Raw genomic sequence first — 23,717 nt, 5'->3', positions numbered from 1 at the left:
TATCAATGTGATTCATTATTGCTGTCCTGTAAGAAATGATGAATTGGACCGTTTTTGAGAAACCTGGAAACCTCTGAAGACTGAAACAAAGAGAACAATTTATACAACAACAAAATAGTAAAGATGGACAACCTTGAAAGATTTAGGAACTCTAATCAGCCTAACAAGCAACCACCACTTGAAAAGACATTCTACCTCCCTCCTGATAGAGAAGTGAAATATTCAGAATACAAAATGAAATCTGTGTATATGAATGCATATGTACATGTGTGTATAAATTTTTTTCAGTCGTATACAACTCTTCATGCCCTCATTTAGGGTTTTCTTGATGAAGACATTGGAGTAATTTGCAATTTCCTTCTCCAGATCCTTTTACAGATGAGGGGACTGAGGCAAATAGGATTAAGTGACTCACCCAGGGTCACAAAGCTAGTGTCTTCTGTCTCTCCCCACCCCCCACCCCCATTTAAACTCAGGTCTTCCTGACTTCGGACCCTATGCTCTATCTACTATGCCACCTAGCTATACATGTGGGAAACTACACAGTGCTTTAAATAGTTCTCAAGCTGCTCACTAAAGCAAAATTACGTCTTTTAACACCCATATCATCCCAGAGAAACTACATGGTTGGAAATCACTTTATGCCATTATCTCAAAAGAATCAACTTCTAACAAAGGGTAACAAAAATACATCTGGTCTATCTAGGCCTCAATTTTCCTCTCTGTAAACACGTGACAGCTAAGTGGTTCTGTGAGTAGACCCCTGGGCCTGACATCAAATTCGGCATCTCACGTACTAGCTGTGTCACCCTTCGGTAAGTCACTTAACCTCTACTTGCCTCAGTTTCCTAAACAGCAAAATGGTAATAATATTCAGCACCTACTTCATAGGGTGAGGATTAAATGAGAATATTTGTAAAAGTACATGGCACACTATTCCCTTCCTTCTTTAAAATGATTCTCCCTTCCCGTTTGTTGTTAGGTTGTCTCCGTTAGTTTTGTTGGGGGCGGCGGAGGGGTAGGGGTCCGGGGCGGGGGGTGGTTAAGGGGAGGAGGAAATCCCCCTTGGGGCTGGGCCAAAGCTTGAGGCCCCACACCAGCCTCCCTTACTCCCAGCTCCCCAGAGGTAGTCTTGGCTTAGGCAAAGAAGGGGCTGTTCCCCGCATACAGGCCTAATCGATTACCGCAGAACCAGTGCACAAAAAAGACTCACCACCACCATCGAAGTTACCCGGGAGAACCCGCCCCACGCTGCACCTCCAAAAGCTGAAAACCTTCAAGCACCCGGACTTACAGGAAACCGTATAACCAGACCACGCTCCGCCGTTTTCCCTAGAGCATCATATCCGGCGCGCCAGCGATTACGTAACGCGCCGTTTGTCTACTCAACCCGAAAGTGTGAGTTTGAGCGCCTTACGTCATCCGAAAAGCGACGAGGCTGCAAAAAGAAAGAAAAAGGACCTGCTGTTGCTGGTTGTCTTTAAGACACCTGGCCTGGGGCGTGTAGCGACTGCTGTTGGAGCTAAGGAGGTTAAAATCGGATTGAATCTCCAGTGGTGCGGGAAAATACAAAGACTTTCTGGCGCCTTGTGCTGTGAGCGAAAGGTAAACTCTGCTTCACTCGCGTTGCTACTGTCTTTCAATCCCCACCCTTCCAGACTTGTTTATTTACTCCCACCTGCCTTCATCAGGATTTTCAGCAAACATTTTAAAATACGTACTATGTCCAATGCATTGTCTTGAACGCAGATGATCCAGATGAAAAACTTTAAGAGGTACCTCTAATAATTGCTTGGAGCTTTGCAGCTATGTTCGGGGAAAAATGCAAGCATATTTACCACTTCTTTACTTTTCTAGCGTCATAGGCTCCCGCCAATGGAATAGACATGGGTTCCTGGAACAGTGGTATACCTATGCAAGATATCCTATTTTCCCCTCTTTTTTAATTAAAATTATGAATTTAGTTGCAGTGTCCTTGCACTGGGGTCACCGGACACTTTCCTGTGTGATTTACTAACGAGGAAAATGCAACTATTTAAGTGCATGACATTTTTTTTTAATTATAAGCCTAATAACGCTGTGGAGTATGACATTGTGCCAGTAATAATATTAACAATAGCTAGCATTTATAGAGCTTATATATGTGCCAGTCACTGTGCTAAGCGCTTCACAGTGATCTCTTTTGATTCCCAAAACAGCCCTGGGAAGTAGGTGCTATTATTAATCCCATCTTATACATGAAGACACTGAGGCAAACAGAGGTTAAATGATTTAATCAGGGTCACAGTATGTTTTATACCAAAAGAAGGAATTGTGTATTCATAACTGAAGGGGAGAGGAGCTTTTTGATCTTTGTTTTTTCTTATTCTGATCTGTGATTTCATCACTGTAGGAAATGCTTTACTGTGAGGAAACTAGGCAGTTATTCTGTAATTTAGAATTTTGGCAAGTTGTCTAAGACAATCAGAGGTTAAGTGTCTTGTCCATGGCCACTTGGCAAGTATCCATCAGAGGCAAAACTTGAATTCGGGTCTTTGTGCCTCTGAATCTGAAGCCCACCACGGTAGGCTGACTGTATTCTTAAATTTAGCATTTCTTAAATATGGTTTGTTTTTCCAAACAAACACAGATATTGATTTTATTCTCAGTTATTTTTCTTGAAGGTAGCTTGGAGAAATCAATTAGGAGACAAAGGGAAAAGTTATCTAACCCAGTAATGCTTTAGTCTCAGAAGATGTTATAGCAGATATAAATGTAAGTATATGCCCCCCCCCCCCCAAACTTCAGCTAAGTTGAAGGGGCAAAGGTAGAGGCAAGGAAATATAAAAAGGAGGCCCGGTCAGGTGTAATTGAATTATTTTGTACTTTTTTGAGAATCTTAGGGTTTGAGTAGCTCAACTACGTAAATCTAACAGATACATTGAACTTAGAACCAGGATATAGATCACTTCGGTAATTTGTCCCCAGCCAGTAAGCATAAGAGAAAGGTAGATTTTCAGATATGTGCTGGATGGTCACAAATTAGTTAGAATTAAGTCTTTTACCAAGGTAACCAGAAAGAGTAGTCAAAAAAAAACCAAGAAGCAATTCCTCTTCTACTTCCTGTGTGGGAGGTAACAAGCCTCAGAACTGAGGTCCTGAGGGAGTTGAACTAGACAGTCTATCCAAGGTTAAGGGTCTATACTCTTTGTAGAAGAGCACTATGGCACACAGACAAGTCTGACATTGTAGGTCATAGGGACTGCAGCTGCCCAGTGACTACAGTGGATTAATACATCCAGGAGATACACCATGCCTTTTGATGAGTCTCTATTCAACAGCCAGCCAACTAGCCCAGCCTGGCAGTAGAACAACCAGTCTATCACCAATGCTACACCCCTCAGTTAACATCATAAAGACTATCCAGAGAGAAAAAAGATATCAAGGTCTTGTAGGCCCATAGTTATGACTTGCCTCAGCTACATATGTTCCCTTCACATCTTCCCCATTACTATTGTACTTCAAGTTTATGAACATTTTCCCCATCTAAAGACTCTGAAATGTATTTGTAGGAGAATATGTCCTAGGGCAGCGGTGGGGAACCTGTAGCTTTGGGGCCACATGTGCCTTTCTAGGTCCTTGGGTGTGGCCTTTCGACTGAATCCAAGTTTTACAGAACAAATCCTTTTGTTAAGGGAATTTATTCTGTGAAGTTTAGATTCAGTCAAAGGGCCACATTTGAGGATCTAGAGGGCCACACGTGGCCTTGATTCTGCAGGTTCCCTACCTCTGCCCTAGGGTTTGGGGAGGTATAATTATTCTTGCCATGTCTTTTGAGTAAAGGCCTTTTCTAAGAGCTACTGGCTGACTATTAAAATAAAACATACTGGTGGCGGCTTGTGAACAACCTATAACCAAAGGAATAGCCACACACAGTTTCTTCTAAAACCTGAAATAGTAACTGTCCCATGGGAGCCCAATCTTGGAATCTGTGTACATGTTGGAGGAGCAAATCCAAAAAAGGGTGCTTCACACAGAAGTCATTTAAAGTTCTCTAGCTACTTTCAAGCCTGTGGTATGATTCAGTTCTTCTATTTCAACTATCTGGTTATTGGATAACAATCTTAAATTTATAAATTTCCAAGAGCCAGATTAAATATTTATAGACTTTATAAACAAAAATTTAGCATCCCCTGCCTCTTTCCACCACTTGCCACTAATAGTAGAGGCAAAAATTCACCAAATACTATTTTGTATTTTTCTTTTATATTTGGGATCTCCATAACCAAAGAATTTGTCACCTAATGGCAGATCTACTAGTAATGAGATTATCCACATTTAACTATGCTGATTTTTAGACAAAAGGCAGTCTTTTGCTAGAGCTATACTTAATTCTTTTCCAGCTTGGTAGAACCTTATATAACATTATACACAGATTATATACTTGTTGAGGTTTAGACTCTACCCACCCAGGGACACCAAAAACTGTTCTGGTTTCCTGATGTGTTGTGGAGGAACTGTCTCAAAGAATTCAGAGTCAGACCACCTCTAATCCAAGTGTAGACATTTTTTGAGATTGACACCTCTCATGAAGTGGGCTGAGTTCCAACAGGAACCAGCAACTTCAGAGAAAGCAAGATGGATTTCTATAGGGTAAAGGAGCAATTACATAACAGAAATTACAAATATTAAAAAGGCAAGAGGGGTTTGTCAAGGGATTAGATAATAGGGGAGGGGTCCCTTCTTAGTTCAGTGGTCAGACATCTTGGTCATACTGCCCTCCAATTGGCTAGCTATTGTGGTCCTGTCTAGTGAAGGTGGATAGTTAGGCATTGTGGTCCTGTCTTGGGCTAAATGGATGATATGATTGTGATTGAGTACAAGAACACACCTGTTCAAACATGTGAATTGGACCTAAGGGCAGTGATTAGCTAGGGGCTGTGACTATATTGGGTCTGGGGGCCTGAGGTATGATTAAAGCCAGTTTGTGTGGTTAAATCAGGATGTGCCTACTGTTCAGTGGTGCCCATAAGGAAGTTAGAATATTGGGGCTGGGGGCAGCTTTATTAGGATTCCATCTTACTGATACAGCATTAAGAAACTAAGGGCATCTTCATAGCCAAGATAACTAAGTACTACCAAACACAAAAATAAAATCATACCTACCTTTTTTTTTTCCTGAACTTGCTGAAATCCGCTTCCCAAATATCTAGAATATGTGGTTTGCCATGACCAAAATTCCCCATCTTGACTATCACAAACCATATTCACTTTATCTCAAGATTCCTCTTTCTTTTGTTTCCCTAGTGAATTCATTGTTGGTTAGAATTCAGTTTAAAATAACAGTCCTATTCATTACTAATTCTGGGTTCTGACAGATGAAATTAACAAAGCATTTCCAAAATTAGCAGAAGTTTTGCATTTAGTGGAATAAGACTTTTAGCAGATATCTATGTTTCGATTTTCTCATAGCACTACTAGTCTCTCCAGCAATGAATTATTTTCTTCTTGCATCTAAACAGTAACAATTATATTTCCCTGAAACTTTACTTTTCTTTCCCTTTCCTTGGATCTTTTCTCAATTGCTCCCTATTTTACTTCTTCCCTCAGAGACTGTAAATTTCTACACAAGTATCTATTTTCTTAATATAATAATAAATAGCAGACATTTACATTATGCTATCTCATTTAAATCTCCCCCAAATCAATCGATAAACATTAAATGCTGAGGACACAAAAAGAGTCAAAAGACAACCCTTGCCCTCAAGGAGCTTACAATCTAGTGGGGGAGATGATGCAAAGATATACAAAGCAAGCCATAGACAGGATAAATAGGACATAATTAAAAGAGAGAAGGCATTGTAATTAACCGGAATTGGGGAGACTTCCTGTAAAAGATGAGACTTCAGTTGGGACTTGAAGGAAGCCAGGGAGGTCTTTAGTTGAAGTTGATGAAGGAGAGTGTTCTAAGCAAGGGGACAGCCAGAGAAATTGTTCAGAACCAACAGATGTTTATAGGACGGCTAGGAGGCCAGTGTCACATGTTCAAAGACTGTGCGTCAAGGAGTAACGACCTTGTTTAGCAGATGTTATTATACCCCTTTTATAAATAAGGAAACTGAGGTTGAAAGAGTGGCCCAGGATCAATCCGTTGTAATTATTGGAGAATGGATTTGAAACTAGGCCACACTGTCTCCAAATACATAATGCCATACTGCCTTCAGGCCCTTTGAAGATCACCACTTTGAGGTCCGGTTCTTTTGTCTTTTTGTTTTGTTTTTGTACATTCATTTATTTTTGCATAATCATAGATTCTCAGAATTTGAAAGAAACTGTGATACCATCTAATCCACTGTGTATGGAAATTCACTCTACGATATCCCCAACATGTAGTCAGTCATTCTACCTTTGCTTAAAGGTCCTTAGTAAGGAGGAAACCACTACTAGCCCATTTAATTTTTGGACATCTGTAATTATTAGAACAATTTCCTTTTGTCGTTGTTCAGTCATGTACCCCATTTGTGGCAAAGATACTGGAGTGGTTTGCCATTTCCTTCTTCAGCTCATTTTACAGATGAGGAACTGAGGCAAATAGGGTTAAGTAACTTGCCCAGGGTCACACAGCTAGTAAGTGTCTGAGACTAGATTTGAACTCAGGAAGATGAGTCTTCCTGACTTCTATCCAGGCATTCTATCTATCCATCATGTAGCTGCCCCAAAATTTCCTTATATAAGCTGAAATTTTCCACTCTTTAATTCCCACCAGTTTCACCCAAGTTGAATTTCTCTTCCATATGGCTGGCTTTCAGTTACTTGCAACAGCTCCCATGTCCTGCTCCTCCCAGGTTTCTTCTCCAGGACAAACATCTCTGGTCCATTCAACCAATCAATTCACCAGACATTTATTAAGTGCCTAATTAATACATACATTGAAGATGCAAAAATCAACAATGACAAATTCCTGCCCGTGAGCTTACATTCCAATAGAGTAAAGAAGAATCAGGAAAAGCACTGTGAGACACTAGAGGGGAGAGAGGATTCCAGGAAGATGGTGAAGTAGGTCGAAAATTCCAAGATTTTCCCCCACAAAAGAGATAAAATAGTGCCTCAGGGTGAACAAAGTTGGTGGGGGAGGTATAAAAGTAAGTAAGAATAGGGGTACAACAGGGATCTTCCTTGGACAGTCTGAGATCTGAAGAAAAATCCCAGGATGAGGTTTGGTCCCTGTAAAAAGTTAACACCTCCAGGCTAGGGTCAGCTTAAACAACAAGTGACAAACTCTGGGTTTAGCTGGGTTGGGAGGCTGCTTCTGTCCCAGCCACAGGAACTTTTACCCATGGGACAGTGAAGGGAGTTGGGCAAGCCAGGAAAGATCAAGGGAACCTCTGTGGACAAGGAGTGCCAGACCCAGCTGTGCTACAGAGAGTGGTGGGGGTGAGAAGGAACCAGCACGTACCCAGTAAGTGCAGAAGCAGTGGAGCTCGATGCCTCTGGCTGTGGGCACTTACAGGAGGCTGGAGGTTTGCCTTTGGTTCCAGGCTAGAGGGGAGAACTGAAGATCTGGGACCAGAGGCACCATCCCCCATACTCCAGGACTAGAAATGATTAAAAATTAAGCTATTATTACCAAAAAATGCACAGGCAAAGGAGAAAGAATCCAATGATAGAAAGTTATTATGGGAATAAAGAAGACAGGAATTCATCTTCTGAGGAGGATATTGAAGCAAAGAAACCCTCTTCTACCCCAAAGAGTAACATCAAATGGACACCTGCCCAAAAAGAATTTATAGAAGAACTTAAAAAAGACTTTAAAAATCGAAAGAGATTGAGGAAAAACAAACAAAAAAAAAGCAATCCAAGAAAAACAAGATGATTATGAAAACAGAGTCAACCAATTGGAAAAGGAGATCCAGAATCTTAAGGAAGAAAATGAAAACTTGAAAATTAGAATTGGGCAAGGGGAAGACAACGAAGTTATAAATGATCAAGAAGTAATAAAACAAACTAAAAAGAAAGGAAAAATAGAAGGTAAAACATCTTATGAGAAAAACAGCTGATCTGGAAAACAGTTCAAGAAGATAAGACGTAAGAATAATCAGACTACCTGAAAGCTCTGGTCAAAAAAAGTGTCTTGATACAATAATACAAGAAATAATTAAAGAAAATTGTCCTGAAAAAATTACAACAAGGAGGGGAAAAGTAAAAATAGAAAAAAAAAATTCATCAATCACTGCTTGAAACAGATCATATGAGGAAAACTCATAGGAATATTATAGTCAAATTCTGAAACCCCCAGCTCAAGGATAAAATATTAAGAGCAACAAGAAAAGAAAACAATTTAAATATGAAGGTACCACAATTAGAATCACACAAGACCTAGCAGCAGAGGCTCTAAAGGACTGCAGGTCTTGGAACACCATATATCAAAGAACAAAAGACTTTGTGTTCTGACCAAAAATATCATACCCTGCAAAGTTAAGTATAATCCTGAATGAAAAAAAAATGGTCATTTGATCAACTGTCAGACTTTCAGGACTTTGTTTAAAAAAAAAACACGAACTTAATGGAAGATTTGATATACAAGAGCTAAGAGAAACATAATGTACCTATACCTACCAAAGACTGATTACAAAGGATTCAATAGGACAGACCATTTACTTTTTATGTATTTAAAATATAAAACGTATGTCTAAGATTGTCATTAGTAATGGTTCATAAGAAAGATTGGGGTACTCCTGAGTATGATATCACTTTAAAAAGTAAAATTGTTTAGGTACACTTAAAAAGAGTAATTATTTTATGCAAATGAGGTACAAGAGGAAGAATCAACACAGAGGAATTAGATGGGGGAGGAGGGCTGGTTGTTCTGGTAACCTACTTTCATCAGGAATGGGCTTAAGAAGGAACAATACATATATGTCTAAAAGAGTATAAAAGTCTTCTAAATCCAGAAGAAATAAAATGGTAAAGGGATAGGGAGGGGAGAGAGGATGAGGTGGGATCTCTAGAGGGGAGGGTGAGGGAATAGGTTAAACGGGGTTATAGAAGAATATTTAGATTTATAGGGATGGGAGGTTAGGGGAAGGATCCTTGAAGAGGGGTAGGCTAAATAATAGGAGGGCAAGGTAGCTGGTGGAATAAAATTAGAGAAGTCAGGAGGGATAGGAAATAAAAAATACACACAAACAAAAACAAAGATCAGGAGTAGAATTTGTTAGGGAAAGTATATGTCTATATATATGTTATGTATGTATGTGTATATATGCATTTGTCTGCATATGTCTGTATCTACATATAAATATATCTGTACTTAATTGTAGGGGGAAAGGGGGAAAAAGAACAAAGTAAAAAGTGTACAGCAGAGATCAAAAGAAGACTAACAAGGAAGCTGTAACAGCAACGTTGCTAGCAGCTACTGTACCTGTGTAAGACCAACAACAACTACACACAGAAGGGCTGCCAACACAGGTTCTTTGATCTGCGTTTCTAAGGAAAGCAACTTTAAGGGGTTAACAATGTCAGTTTAATTAAACGTACATATATCATTCATTTAGTTCAGGGGGAAAAGATCAGCCCCCTGAACTTCAGGGCAAATACAAAAGGAAATTACAAGCATACATTATAAACAGAGCAAATGACACAAACCAGTCTATCCACAGCAATACATAGTTACCAGAGAAGCACCAACATCTTGGTTATCTATCAAAGCCGGGACGCTGTTTCAACAGCTTGCCCAGAGTTTCGTCACTCTTTCAATGAGTGTACCCCCAAAAGTGAAATGCTTACCTTCCAGTACGTATATACAGTGTTCAGGGCCCTGGGGTTGCAAGGCTCACCATTTAGGGTACAGAAAATCATTAAAACCAGGGAGTGAGAAAGTTAATCACTAGTACCACATCCTATACCGTGTTCCCAATCAGTGACTCCCCATTGTCTTAGTGCTAAGAAACACTCCAAGACAAAAGATCCCACTTTACCCACCCCATTCAAACAAAGGCCAGACTCATCAACGGCACTTAAGAGAAGAACAGCAAAAAATTTTGCCCTGATTACGATTACAGAAGCAAAGAAGAAATGGACAGCTCTTAACACAACTTGTAGTATTTATCATACAGAGTTTTTCCTGATGCCATGGTCCTCTTTGAAAACGAAGGACAAACACAACCTGTGAGTAGAAGGAGCTCCCTTAATGGGGACCCAGCTAGTTGGTTAACTCAGCTCATCCTCTCCCTCATCCTTTCCTTCTCCTCTCCAAAGGAAGGTAAATTTCGATGGCCAGAAGGTGCCCACTTAACTTAGGGTTTACTGGCTAGAATTCTTTCTTTCTTCCTTCCTTCCTTCCTTCTTTTCTTTCTTTCTTTCTTTTCCTTCTTTCGGTAAACCCAGTTCACTCTGAAACTCATAGATTGGACCACAATAGGTCCCTGCCCAAGCTTTACTCAGTGGCTATATTTTGGGCCCTTGTATCAGCGAGGCAATAATCACAACCTCGATGATAATTGTGAACATGTCTGTATTGCAAAATATAAGAGACTCTCCATATAGAAGGTAGAAGAAGTAAAACATTTATTCAGACACCAGAGAACCAGATCCCAAAACCAGTAAGTCTGGTCCATCCAAGCAGCAACCAAATCCCAAAACACTAAGCCCACTTCATCATAATAGCAAGGAACTTAAGACGCAGTACCCCTGCATGGAGCCCTGCCATTCCATTAGGTTATCCCCCTGCTGGGGCCTTCCCACAAACACGCACAAATCCTATCTCACTCCTTGCCTGTGTCCTCCTCCCACCATTCTAACTCTCTCTGAGCATTTCCTGCTTCACCGTTCCTCTTCCTCTCCTTCAGCAGGCTCCTCCCACCACTTATGACAGGCTTCCTGTAACATAAGCAGGTCACATGGGCCTAACAATGGATGGGAAAGATCTTCAAATTTACATTACCCTTACAGCCCTCCTGGCTTAGAGTGAATATTGGTGGTAACTGTTTCTTCTTTGGAAGAGCAGCCCTGAGGGTCTTCTCATCCCAGCTTGATTTTTTTTTCTTTTTATCTAATTAAAGGGGCCATCCCTTGACTCACTTTTTTTTTTAATGAAGATTTTTTATTTTTAGTTTACAGCACTCAATTCTGCATAATTTTGAGTTCCAGATTCGCGCCTCCCCCCACACCAAGACAGCATGGAATCCGATATATCTTCTTCATATAACTTCGCATTAAGCTTATTTACACAATAGTCAAGTTGTAAATAAGAATTATGACCAATGGAATGAATCATGAGCAAGAAGAAATAAAAACAAAAGGAAAAAATAGACAGCAAATAGTTGGCCTCAAACTGCATTCAGACTCTATGGTTCTTTCTCTGGATGTAGATAGCTCTTTCCATCATGAGTCCTTTGGAGTTGTCTTTAAACCTTGTATTGCTGAGAAGAGCCAAGTCTATCAAGGTTCATCATCACAGAATCAATATATCTGTGGTTGTGTATAATGTTCCGGTTCTGCTCCGCTCGCTCAGCATTATATCATGTAGGTTTTTCCAGGTTGTGAAGTCCGTATCTTCCCCATTTCTTATAGCACAATAGTATTCCATCACCTTCATATACCATAGCTTGTTCAGCCATTCCCCAATTGATGGGCATTCCCTTGATTTCCAATTCTTTGCTACTACAAAAAGAGCCGCTATAAATATTCTTGTACATACGGGTCCCTTTCCCATTTGTGTGATATCGTTGGGATACAACCCTAGAAGGGGTATTGCTGGGTCAAAGGGTATGAACATTTTTATAGCCCTTTGGGCATAGTTCCAAATTGCTCTCGAGAATGGCTGGATCAGTTCACAACTCCACCAGCAATGTAACAGTGTTCCAGTTTTCCCATACCCTCTCCAGCATTTATCATTTTCCTGTTTTGTCATGTTAGTCAATCTGACAGGAGAGATGTGGCATCTAAGAGTTGTCTTGATCTGCATTTCTCTAAACAGTAGTGATTTAGAGCATTTTTTCATATGCCTATAGGTATCTTTAAACTTCTTCCTCTGAAAACTGCCTGTTGACCATTTCTCAATGGGGGAATGACTTGTATTCCTATAAATTTGACTCAGTTGCCTGTATATTTTAGAGATGAGGCCTTTATCAGAGACACTAGTTGAAAAGATTTTCTCCCAGTTTTCTGCTTCCCTCCTGATCTTTGTGGCATTGGCTTTGTTTATACAAAAACTTTTCGATTTAACATAATCAAAATTATATCCATTTTGCATTTTGTAATGCTATCTCTTGTATCATAAATTCTTTCCTTTTCCATAAATCTGATAGCTAAGCTGTTCCTTGCTCTCTCAAATTGCTTATAGTATCAGCCTTTATTCCTAAATCATGAGCCCATTTTGACTTTATTTTGGTATATGGTGTAAGATATTGGTCTATGCCCAGTTTCTGCCCTACCATTTTCCAATGTTCCCAGCAGTTTTTGTGAAATAGTGAATTCTTAGCCCAGAAGCTGTATTCTTTGGGTTTATCAAAGAGTAGATTGCTATAGTCGTTGACTGCTGCATCTTCTGTACCTAACCTATCGCACTGATCCACCATTCTGCTTCTTAGCCAGTACCAAGTAGTTTTGATGACTGCTGCTTTATAGTACAGTTTAATATCTGGTATGGCTAGGCCACCTTCCTTAGCATTTCTTTTCATTAATTCCCTAGATGTTCTGGACCTCTTGAATTTTGTTATCATTTTATCCAGCTCTATAAAAATAATTTGTTGGTAATTCAATTGGTATGGCACTGAATAAGTAAATTAACTTAGGTAAAATTGTTGGGGTTTTTTATATTAGCTCGGCCTAACCACGAACAAATGATATTTTTCCATTTATTTAGATCTGACTTTATTTGTGTGAAAAGTGTTTCATAATTATGTTCATATAGGCCTTGTATTTGTCTTGGCAGGTAGACTCCCAAATATTTTACAGTGTCTACAGTAACTTTAAATGGAATTTCTCTTTCTTCTCTTGCTGTTGGGCTTTGTTAGTAATGTATAGGAATGCTGAGGATTTATGTGGGTTTATTTTATATCCTGCAACTTTGCTACCTTGACTCACTTCTTAAGGAGACCTATTCACTGAATGGGCATTACCTCACTCTAAGTGAGTATATGAAAAGGCCTTAGCCTAAAAGGGCCAGGGTCTCCCATTGCATCCTGGGTCATCTCTGATCATCTGGATAATATCTGGTCCCTGGATCCAGATGGCTCTGGAGGATAAAGTGAGGCTGGTGACCTTGCACAGCCCTCCCTCACTCCAATCATAGTCATCTGCAAGTCATGTCATCATTTCCCTGACACCATGGTCCTCTTCGAAAACAAAGGACAAACACAACAAGGTTATTAAAGAAGACAGTGCATATGAAGTGTGAGTTGGGCATCAAAGACAGAGATTAGAAGTCTGTTCCAGGCATGGTTTATGGTATGAGTGAAAGTGTAGAGGCGGTAGAGATAGGATAAAAATAAGAGAGAGAGAATAATCCAAGTTTTACTGAAATGTACAATATGTAAGAGATAAGGAGAGGTGACTTTTTTTTTTCTTGAACTTTAACAAACACCAAATAAGATGAGCATTTCCATATATAATGCAAAACAAAATAGGTGTACATGTAAACTCAAGTCTGCAACAGGTACAGCTTCTCCATATTGTATACAACAAAGTCAACATGTTCTTGTAATCTGTGTGTATGCTTACTTGTGTTTCCTAATTATCCTGCTTCTGTCTTCTGTGTATTTTTTAAAAATTCTTCAAAGCTTCTCTTTTATTTGTTCATTTTTTTCATTCTCCTTTCTACCCTCCCACCCCATCCCCCAAATTGAAAGTAAAATAAACATTTGTCTTATTGCTATAGCTAGCCTTTCTAGCTTTTTCAGTCATTTTCAGTTGTGTCTAACTCTTTTTGATCCTATTTGGGACTTTCTTGACAAATATTCTAGAATGGTTTTCCATTTTCTTCTCCAGCTCATTTTATAAATGAGGAAACTGAGGCACATACGGGGTTTAAGTGACTTGCCCAGAGTCACACAGCTAATAAGTGTCTGAGGCCAGATTTGAACTCAGGAAGATGAGTCTTCCTGACTTCATGCTTGGCTCTCTCTCCACTCTGCTCCCTAGCTAGCATTTCTAGCATTATTTAAAATAATCATGATAATAATGGACATCAAAGCATTACCTCCTTACTGGAACAGACTTTATCTCCATTAAATATAAAATTAACATTAAAAATACAAACAAGTCCCCAGAGTGGCTGTGAAAATATGTCTCATTATGTACCTTCTGAAGATCATCTGGAATGGTTAAGGTAACAGACACTCAGGTCCTTACTCAAACTAAACTGCCAAGATTTCAAACTCTGCTTCACAGAGCACAAATCCGATGGCCTGGCCACATTGTCCAGATGCCAAATGCATGCTTGCCAAAAAGACTATTTTATGGAGAACTTGCAAAGGGCTAGCATTCACATGATAGTCAGAAGAAGCAATACAAGGACATTCTCAAGGTCTCTCTCAAGAACTTTGGAATTGATTGTGTGACATGGGAGACATTGGCACAGGACTATTCAGTGTGCCCACATCAGCGAAAGTGTGCTCTATGAACAAAGCAGAATTTGAAACAGCTCAAAGGAAACACAGCATGTGCAAGTTTGGAGTATCCACCCCAAATGTTCACATGGACTATTTGTGCTCGACCTGTGGTACAGCATTCCGAGCTCTTATTGGCCTGATCAACCACAGTCAGACACATTGAATCTTGATTGAAACATAGTGATGTCATTTTGGTCCTCTTCAACGAAAGACAACGACCACCACAAAGGTGTTTTCCCTCCTTTGAGGTTTTAATTGCAAGAACAGGTAGAGGAAGGGATCCTTACCAGTACTGCTGCCAAAAAAAAAATGAGAGCCACTGAAGCATTTTTTTTAATGCACGTAAGAGGAGACCAAGCCAAGACGGCAGATGAGGAGGAAGCAGTATAGCCCAGTTACCCCACAGCTGCTACAACAATCTAATTAGAATGCCAGACTATCTAGTGATGGAGAAATCAAGGAGAAACTACTGTGGTCATATTTGCCACCCAAACTCATAAATTCAACCTACAAGCAAGTGTCCAGGGTGAGAACTATGAAACAATGCCCAGTAGCACCATTAGTATTCGATATCATACTAGAAATATTAGCTATAGCAATAAGAGAAGAAAAAGAAATTGAAGGAATTAGAATAGGCAATGACGAAGCAAAACTATCACTCTTTGTAAATAATATGATGAGAATCCTAGAGAACCAACTAGCTGAAATAATTAGCAAGTTTCGCGAAGTTGCAGGATAAAAAATAAACCCTCATAAATCATCAGGATCAACAAAGTCCAGCAACAAGAGATAGAGAGACAAACTCCATTTGAAATAACTGTAGACAGTATAAAATACTTGGAAGTCTCTCCCTGCCAAGACAAAGCCAGGAATTATATGAACACAATTACAAAACACTGTTCACACAAATAAAGTCAGATCTGAGCAATTGAAAAATATTATTTGCTCATAGATAAGCTGAGCTAATATAAAATAAAAATTGTACTAAATTAATTTATTCAGTTGCCATACCAAACTACCAAAAATTATTTTATAAAGCTAGAAAAAAATAATGAAATTAATCCAGAAGAATTGGAAGTCATGAATAGCAAGAAAATTAATGAAAAAAATTAAAAGTGAAGTTAGGTGGCCTACGCATACAGTCTGTTACTGGCTAAGAGTGGTAGATCAGTGGAACAGCTTGGGTAAACAATACACAATAGGTAATGGCCATAGTAACAGTGTTTGAAAAATGCAAGGATCCCAGCTTTTGAGACAAGAACTCACTATTTGACAACAACTACATGGAAAACTGGAAAGTAGTTTGGCAGAAACTATGTATAGACCAACATCTTAAAGTGTATACCAAGATAAGATCAAAATGGGTACATGATGAGTGATACCATAAGCAAATCAGGGGAGTATGGAATAGTTAACCTGTCAGATCTATGTGTAGAGGAAGAATTTATGACCAAGCAAGACAGAGAGAATTACAGGATGGAAAATGTAAAATTTTGATTAATTTTTTTAAAATTTGCACAAACAAAACCAATGTCACCAAGAATAGAAGGAAAGAGGAAAACTAGGGGGAATTTTTTTTATATCAAGTTACTCTGATAAAGGCGTTTCTCAGATGTATAGAGAACTGAGTCAAATGCATAAGAATACTAGTCATTCTCCAGCTGATAAATGGTCAAAAGATAAACAGGCAGTTTTTAGAGGAAGAAATCAAAGCTGTCTATACTCATATAAAATGCTCTAAATCACTATTTATTAGAGAAATACAAATTAAAACAACTCTGAGGTAACACCTTGTGCCTATTGAGACTAATGAAAACCCCAGGAAACTATTTCTGGGTCATTAATAATCAGTTTATTAATTACGCTAGGCTGGTTTTTCTCAGTAACCAAAGATTGCAAGATAAATCTTAAAACATCTTAAATTCCTTCTGAAAGGGAACTCTCCTGACAAATGGAAATCAACGCTGATTGGTGGACATTTTTAATGAGGAGGTGAACTAAAAGTTTTAGTTCCTCCTGCTGAGAATGTGGCTTAATCATGAGACTCAACAGCCTCCAGGTGTATAGGCAAGGGAAGCCATCTCTATCTGGACCTCTCCACCTAATTTTCTCTTTCATGAGTGAATTGCCCTAGAATCTAATGGAGGGGACCAAGGACTGGAGCCTCTTCCTCCAGCAAATGCTTGCCCGGACTGGATTCTGTTTATACTCTAAACAGAAATTGGGTCTCCCAGTTGGGTGGGGTCCTGTCCAACTAAAAAGCACATTCCTTTTGGTCTAGGAGCAAATCCCCTCTCTCAGCCATGCCCTTCAGAGACGGACTTTTTCAGGAGTTGGGTTTTAAGAGAAATAAAAGGAAAAGAGTGAATCATAAATTAATTTGATACAATAGTATAATATTAATTTCTCTATCAGATTAGCTAATATGACAGAAGAGGAAAATAAAGAATGTTGTAGAGAGTGTGGAAAAATTAGAACACTAATGCACTGTTGGTGGAGTTGTGAACTGATCCAACCATTCTGGAAAGTAATTTGGGACTGTGACCAAAGGGCTATAAAACTGCATACCCTTTGACCTAGCAATAGCACTACTAGGTCTGTATACCAAAGAGGTTTTTTTTTTTTTTTTTTAAATAGAAAAGGACCTGTAAGTACAAAAATATTTATAGCAACTCTTTTTGTGGTGACAAAGAATTAGAAGTTGAGGGTATGGTTGAACAAGTTGTGGTATATGATTATAATAAAATACTGTTATGCTATAAGAGGTGAGGAGAATGCTTTCAAAAAACTTGGAAAACTTACCTGAACTGATGAAGAGTGAAGTGAATAGAATCAGAACACTATGTACAGTAACAGCAGCATTATATGGTGGTGAACTATTGTCAGCAATACAGAGATTGAAAACAGTTGTGAAGGACTTAAGATGAAAAATACTATTGACAATAGAGAAAGAATTGATGGAGTATGGATCCAGATCAAAGCATATTGCTTTTTACTTCATCTTTCCCAAGTTTTGGGTTTTTTTTTTTTTGGTCTGTGTTTTCATTCACAACATGACTAATATGGAAATAGTTTTTGCACAGTTGCACATGTGTAACCTATATTAAATTGCTTTCCATCTTAGGGAAGTGTATCAGTAAGGAAATATTCATGACCTTGAGGATGACCATGAACGTGCCTGTATGGTGCAGAATTGCAAAGTATGAAAAATTCTCTAGGTAGAAGGCAGAGGAAGTATAACATTTATTTAGACACCAGAATATCAAATCCCAGACCAATAACTCCAGTTCAATATAGCAGTAATTATATTCCAAAACCAACAAGCCCACCGCAATGTAGCAATGTAGTTATAATTATAACACAGTATTATAGCAAGGAACCAAGTCATTCTTTAACCTTCCCCCGTGCTAGGGCCTTCCCGTAAACAATCACTTGTGAATCTTAACTGTCTGCTTGCCTTCGTCCTCTCCCGTAGTTCTGAAAGCCTTGCAGTTCTCACAGTCCTTACAGTCTCCTGAATTCTCCAATCTCTTGATGCTGTAGATTCTCAGCTCTTTGATCCCCAAAACTCTCTGGTCTCCACTCTTGGCTCTGCAGTCTCTCTTGACACTGGCTCTCTCAATGTCTGCTCTTCAAAGCCCTCCTGATGTCTGCTGCCTCTATGTCTCCTTAATATCTGCTTCTCAGTTATCCTTCTCTGGGCTCTCTTTATATACACTTCTAGCTGGTCTCTGATTGGCTGGATTCATGCACATCTGATTGGCTAGAACTCAGTGCACATACAATTGGCTCTAGTCTTAGCACCTCTCCTTAGGGCCCTGAGGGCTTCACACCTCTTGTGACCTAATTAGCAAAAGGGTGTGGGCCTGGGGCTTTGAATGTAGTAAGTAAAGGGTGTAAGTAAAGGCCCTATTGAATGGGTGGGGAAGATCTTTAATCACATTAACACCACAGGAAGGGGGAGAGATGGAAAGGAGGGAGAGAATTTGGAACTCAAAAATTTTTAAGACCAATATTAAAAAAATGTTTTTACATGTAATTGGGGGGAAAAACATTATTTAAAAAAAAAAACTATGGAACAGCTTTAGGCTGGGATCACAAACTTAGTGCCTCAGACTCCAGACTAAGCCAGCAATACAGAGTCTCCCAAAGAAAGAACGTGGTCTCAGTGACCAGAGCTCTGAGTCTGGCCCAGGAATGTACCAGCCCTGCACCCAGCTTGGTGCAAGGATATAATTTTTTCTAATTACATGATCCAGGTGATCATGGACTCAGGCCAGCAGCACAGAGTCTTCCATGGAGCCAGTAGCACAGACCAGCACCTGGAACCCCAAGTTTAGGGATACCCAGAGCAGAAGTCTCATGCCCAGGCTAGCACTGGTAAGGTATGGTTCCTCTCAGAGGAACCAAGATCAGACTCAGCTCTCAAGCTCTTGACTATGATCAGTAATGCTAGGTTTCCTGGTATAGAACATTGGAAGAATGAGCTCTTCATATCAAAAACAATGGATCTAGAAAACAGATTAAGGAGAGATATCTTAAGAATCACTGGACTATTAAAAAAAAGTCTAGATAACATATTTCAAGAACTCATGAGGGAGAACATTCCATGCATGGGGGACAGCCAGTGAAAATGCCCAGAATCCAGAGGTAGAGTATCTTGTGAAAGAAACTGCAAGGAGTTTGATCCTTTTTGGATTATAGAATATGTGGAGAGGAATAATATGCAAGAAGACTGGAAAGGTGTGAGAAGAAGAGGGAAGATTATGAAGAGTTTTAAGAACCAAACAAGATTTTAAATTTGACTCTGGAAATGATATAGAGAGCCACTGGGATTTATTGAATGGATCAGAAAAAAAATGTGAAAGATAGGAACCTTTATGAAGATAACCGATAACTGAGTAGAGGATGGACTGGAATGGGGAGAGACTTGAGACAGGGACACCAACCAGAGGCTGTTGCAGTATCTAGGCCAGGAGTGGGGAACTTGTGGCCCTAAGGCCACATGTGGCCTTTTCGGTCCTTAGGTGTGGCCTTTTGACAGAGTCCAAGTTTTGCAGAACAAATCCATTTATCAAGCAGATTTGTTCTATGAAGTTTGGATTCAATCAAAGGGCTGCACTTGAAGACTTAGAGGGCCACGTGTGGCCTTGAGGCCACAGATTTCCCATCTCTGGTCTAGGCATAAGGTGATGTGGGCCTGCACAAGATGTTAGGAGTATCAGAGAAGGGGTTACCTACAAGAGATGTAACAAAGATAGACTTGATAGGACTTGGCAGCAGCTTAGATATTGGGAAGTTAGAAAGTGAGGAGTTGAGGAGGACATCTGGAATGTGGGACTGATGGTTGTACTCCCAATAGTAGTAGATAAATTAGAAAGAGGGGTGAGTTTTAGGGAAAAGATAATGAGTTCAGTCATTGACATATTGAATTTAAAATGTCTACGAGATAATCTAGTTTGAAATGTCCGATAAGCAGTAAGGTATGTGAAACTGGAGGTCACAAGTTTAGGGCTAGATGAATATGTGTGAGAATCATCAGCATAGCAATGATAATTGAATCCATAGAAGTAATGAGATCACCAAGCAAAATAGTATGGGAGAAGCCAGGACTGAGCCTTTGGGGGGACAGCAATGACTAAACAAAGGAGACTGAGAATGGTCAGATAGATAACAAGAGAATCAGGAAGGAATACTATCATGAAACCTAGAGAAAAGATGGTATTAGGAAGAAGAGGGTGGTAGTGCAAAGGCTATAGAGAGGTCAAGAAAGATGAGGATTGAAAAAATGCCCTTAGATTGAGCATTTAAGAGATTGTTTTTTAACTTTAAAGAGAGCAGTTTCAGTTGGATGATTTGGTCCAGAGTCAGACTGCTTCCCTAAGCAATCTAATCTGAGGTATGATCTATCTGATTGTGGCCTTCCTGTTCTGAGCTTTTCAGATTGCTGACTTGGTTCTAGGTCTATGCAACACAATTGTAGGTTTAACTTTAATCACTGCCGCAGTAGCTAATACTGGGCCTCACCCAGTTGACTAGAAAGCTCCACCAGATCAGAGCAATAGACCTGAAGGCTTGCCCCTAGTACAAGTTCCCTGGTCCGGTACACAGCTGTGGACCCCATTTCTAATGTACAAGCTAGAAGGTGCCCTGAGGTCAGACAGCTGCAGCCCTTGCTCAGTGCCTTGATACACAACTACAGCAGCACAGCTGTGGGATCACCTTGTGTGGGTCAAAAGACCACTGACTCAGGTAAAAAAAAAAAACCAGGTATCTCAGTTTCTCAAGGCAGAAAAAAAAACAGAAGCTTTATTTAACCAAATCTTGTGAGAATTGGGCATCTCTCACTACCAGGGCAGAGATAGCAATGACGAGAGGCGAGGGGGAGAAGACAAGTAGGGAGCTATATACCCTTGTACAAACAATTCTAAGAAATCCCACCCCAGAGGCTGGACCCCCATCCCCATTTGCAGAGACGAGTGGCCTCACAATCTAACAAGGAATAAGTTTTTACCCAATACAGGCACAGAAACTACAGAATTACCTTATAGGGAAACTAATGCTAAGATGGCCATTTGTAAGTAGGCTAGGGGAGGGGGAGGGGGAATATCATCTGGGTTCCCCGAAATCATATGATTTACAGGAAAATGAAACTTAGGCCTGGTGAGGTTCACATCCTAACTAAATTTGTACTGTCTCTATTTGAATATTGCCTTGCCTGAGTTATTCATAGGGAAGTTTCACAATCTTGTATTCCATTCACAGCTGAGGTGACATCTATAAATCTAAAGAAGAAGGGGGATAAAAACATTCCTAAAGGCTAAATAATCAGATTCCCACAGACTCAAATTTATCCCATTTCCCTTTCTTCTAAATATTGATTCTCAAACATTTTAGGTATAAATACATATACATACGTATTCCCTGTGAAGCCTTCACACTTTATTCTCTCACTACCTCACACAACTTCTGGTCTGGGGTTCCAATAGGCCCCAACCCTGGTCCACACACTCTTGATTTTGACTCAAATAAACTTAGCTGCTGGCTTATTCCTAGACTGATCTTCCTGTACTGGATACCCCGCTTCAGGCTCCATCAAGGCTGGAAAGCTGTGCAGGCTTTCCTGGCTAGACCCTCCCCTCTCCAGTGCCCAAAGGGACCTCTGGCCACCTTCCTATATAATCCTAGGCTCCAAAAAGTTACCCAATCTCCTTAAATTTCCTGATCACCATTTGGTGTGGTACGCTTCCTCTATCTTTGTTGAAGAGTTGTGTAAGAAATCTGAACTGAACTATTTCCTATTATTTCACCAGCAATAAATCAGAATAAAAGAAATCTTAATTATTTGCTACTGGGATAATAAATTCTCTTTTGGTTTTAGAAAGAAGATAAAGCAACTACTCTTTTTGACCTCATATCTTTACTTTAATTCCCCTGTATAAAACATCATATATTTCATTAGAAGATGTGGTCACCAGAAGACTTCAGATTCCATACACGGGAGAAAAACCCTATCCACGTAATAGAGTAGTAGAAATGCCTTCTTTGATTCTTCTTCCCATGTTATACACAAAAGTATACTGAAGAGAAACCCTATGTATATTATGAATGTGGGAAAGCCTTTAACTGTTCAAATCTTACTCAACTGCAAAGACTTCATATAGAGGAAGCCACTATAAATTTAATTAATGTGGAAAAATCCTTCAGATTTAGCATTAATTAGCCTTAGGAGAGACATCAGTTGAATCACACAAAATGAAGACCCTATGAATGTTATAAATGGGAGAAAGCCTTATTTGATTCAACATCAGAAAAATATTAAAGAGAAATCTTTTGCTGTCAATGTAGGAAAGCCTTTGACCTGGACAAGTACTTTAATTAACATCAGGTAACTCATACTGTAAAGAAATCCTGTGACTGTAACACGTAGAGAAGGTTTTCAGTCACAAGTCATCTGTCATCCAACAACAGTGACATTGTGCTGAAAATAAAAAGTAACCTGAGAATGTAATGAACTATGGGAAAACTTCAACAAGACTTCATTTTATTCAGGTATCAAGGTGGGACAAGAGACTTCATAAAAACAAGATTAGGCTCCCCTATCTTCAACGAATCTGTTATTCAAACCTTTTGCTATTAGTGCTTGCTATTCCACTTTTCTCCTTTTGCTGCCAGTTATCAAGTACTTTATAACTACTTTGTGATGAACCTGGCTTCAGGTATCCTAAATACAAAACATAACTGGAACCTTTCAAAAATCATATTTTCCCCAGTCCTTGTTGGGAACTCAGTCTGAAGTGGACACAAGTACTCAGTAAGAACACTCCCTTCTCTCCCCGCCAAGATGTCTTTCTCTATAGGAACATAACAATTTGTTCTTCATTCTAAGTCCATAGGAGCCCACACCTAAATTGAAAAGCATTGGCCCTTTTCAAATACCCGGAGCCCCAGACTGAAGGGGAAGTAACATTAAACTCATAGCAGGACTACAAATTACTTCATTCTAATGTTGAAAAGTATATAGCCAACATTCAATCTTCTGTGGATATGAAGGTGACCCCAGACCATGAACCACATCCCAGCCAGTAATTCACCCAGGAAATCCAGTCCAACCTGGGTATCTTGCCATCTGCTTCCCTTTTCTCCACCTGGAATAGTACCCTCCAGACTGGACCTCAAGAGATTGTGCCTCAGTTCACTGAGGGAGTTGATCTACTCAGCTTTGGAATTCTACTCTGGGACTTCGCTGTCTAGGTTAGTGAGGAGGTGAAAACAAATTTAACTAACCCATAATGTCCAGTTACCCCTAGAGCATGTTTCACATCCCATCTAGTATCCATCAGAAAACCCAAGCCTACCCAAGCATCTGCTGGCTGCTCTATCACCCTACCTACCTTTCAATCCATTTCCATTTTCCCACCTCTTGCTAGAGAGGAGTCTAGAGATGGAGTATGTTGTGAGAGGAACAGCAAGGAAGTTAGTATTGCTGTACCATAGAGTCTGGAGGGGGGGGGTTGGCTGGAGGAGGTGAGGAGCCTGCTGGAGGAGTAAGAAGATTGGAAAGACAGGAGGGAGCCAGCCAGGTCATGAAGGGCTTTGAATGACAGAGGAGCACTGGAGTACTGA

The 23,717-nt window shown here is 39.7% G+C and overlaps 2 protein-coding genes across 8 annotated transcripts in view; one reads left to right on the top strand and one right to left on the bottom strand.

Annotated features, from left to right (window-relative positions):
• PPHLN1 (periphilin 1) overlaps positions 1-1,433 on the bottom strand; it is a 129,610-nt gene extending 128,177 nt beyond the window's left edge. For 2 of the 6 annotated variants that reach the window (XM_036758920.1, XM_036758924.1), the window contains exon 1: positions 1,214-1,433. The gene's annotated coding sequence lies outside the window, so the exon portion shown is untranslated. The remainder of the gene's footprint in view (positions 1-1,213) is intronic. The other 4 variants (XM_036758921.1, XM_036758922.1, XM_036758919.1 and 1 more) reach the window with 4 other exon arrangements.
• ZCRB1 (zinc finger CCHC-type and RNA binding motif containing 1) overlaps positions 1,416-23,717 on the top strand; it is a 43,183-nt gene continuing 20,881 nt past the window's right edge. The window contains exon 1 of one of the 2 annotated variants that reach the window (XM_036758925.1): positions 1,416-1,605. The gene's annotated coding sequence lies outside the window, so the exon portion shown is untranslated. The remainder of the gene's footprint in view (positions 1,606-23,717) is intronic. The other variant, XM_036758927.1, reaches the window with a different exon arrangement.

Source organism: Trichosurus vulpecula, chromosome 5 (assembly GCF_011100635.1).
Source record: "Trichosurus vulpecula isolate mTriVul1 chromosome 5, mTriVul1.pri, whole genome shotgun sequence".
Taxonomy (NCBI): domain Eukaryota; kingdom Metazoa; phylum Chordata; class Mammalia; order Diprotodontia; family Phalangeridae; genus Trichosurus; species Trichosurus vulpecula.
This window is presented reverse-complemented; position numbering and strand designations above follow the sequence as displayed.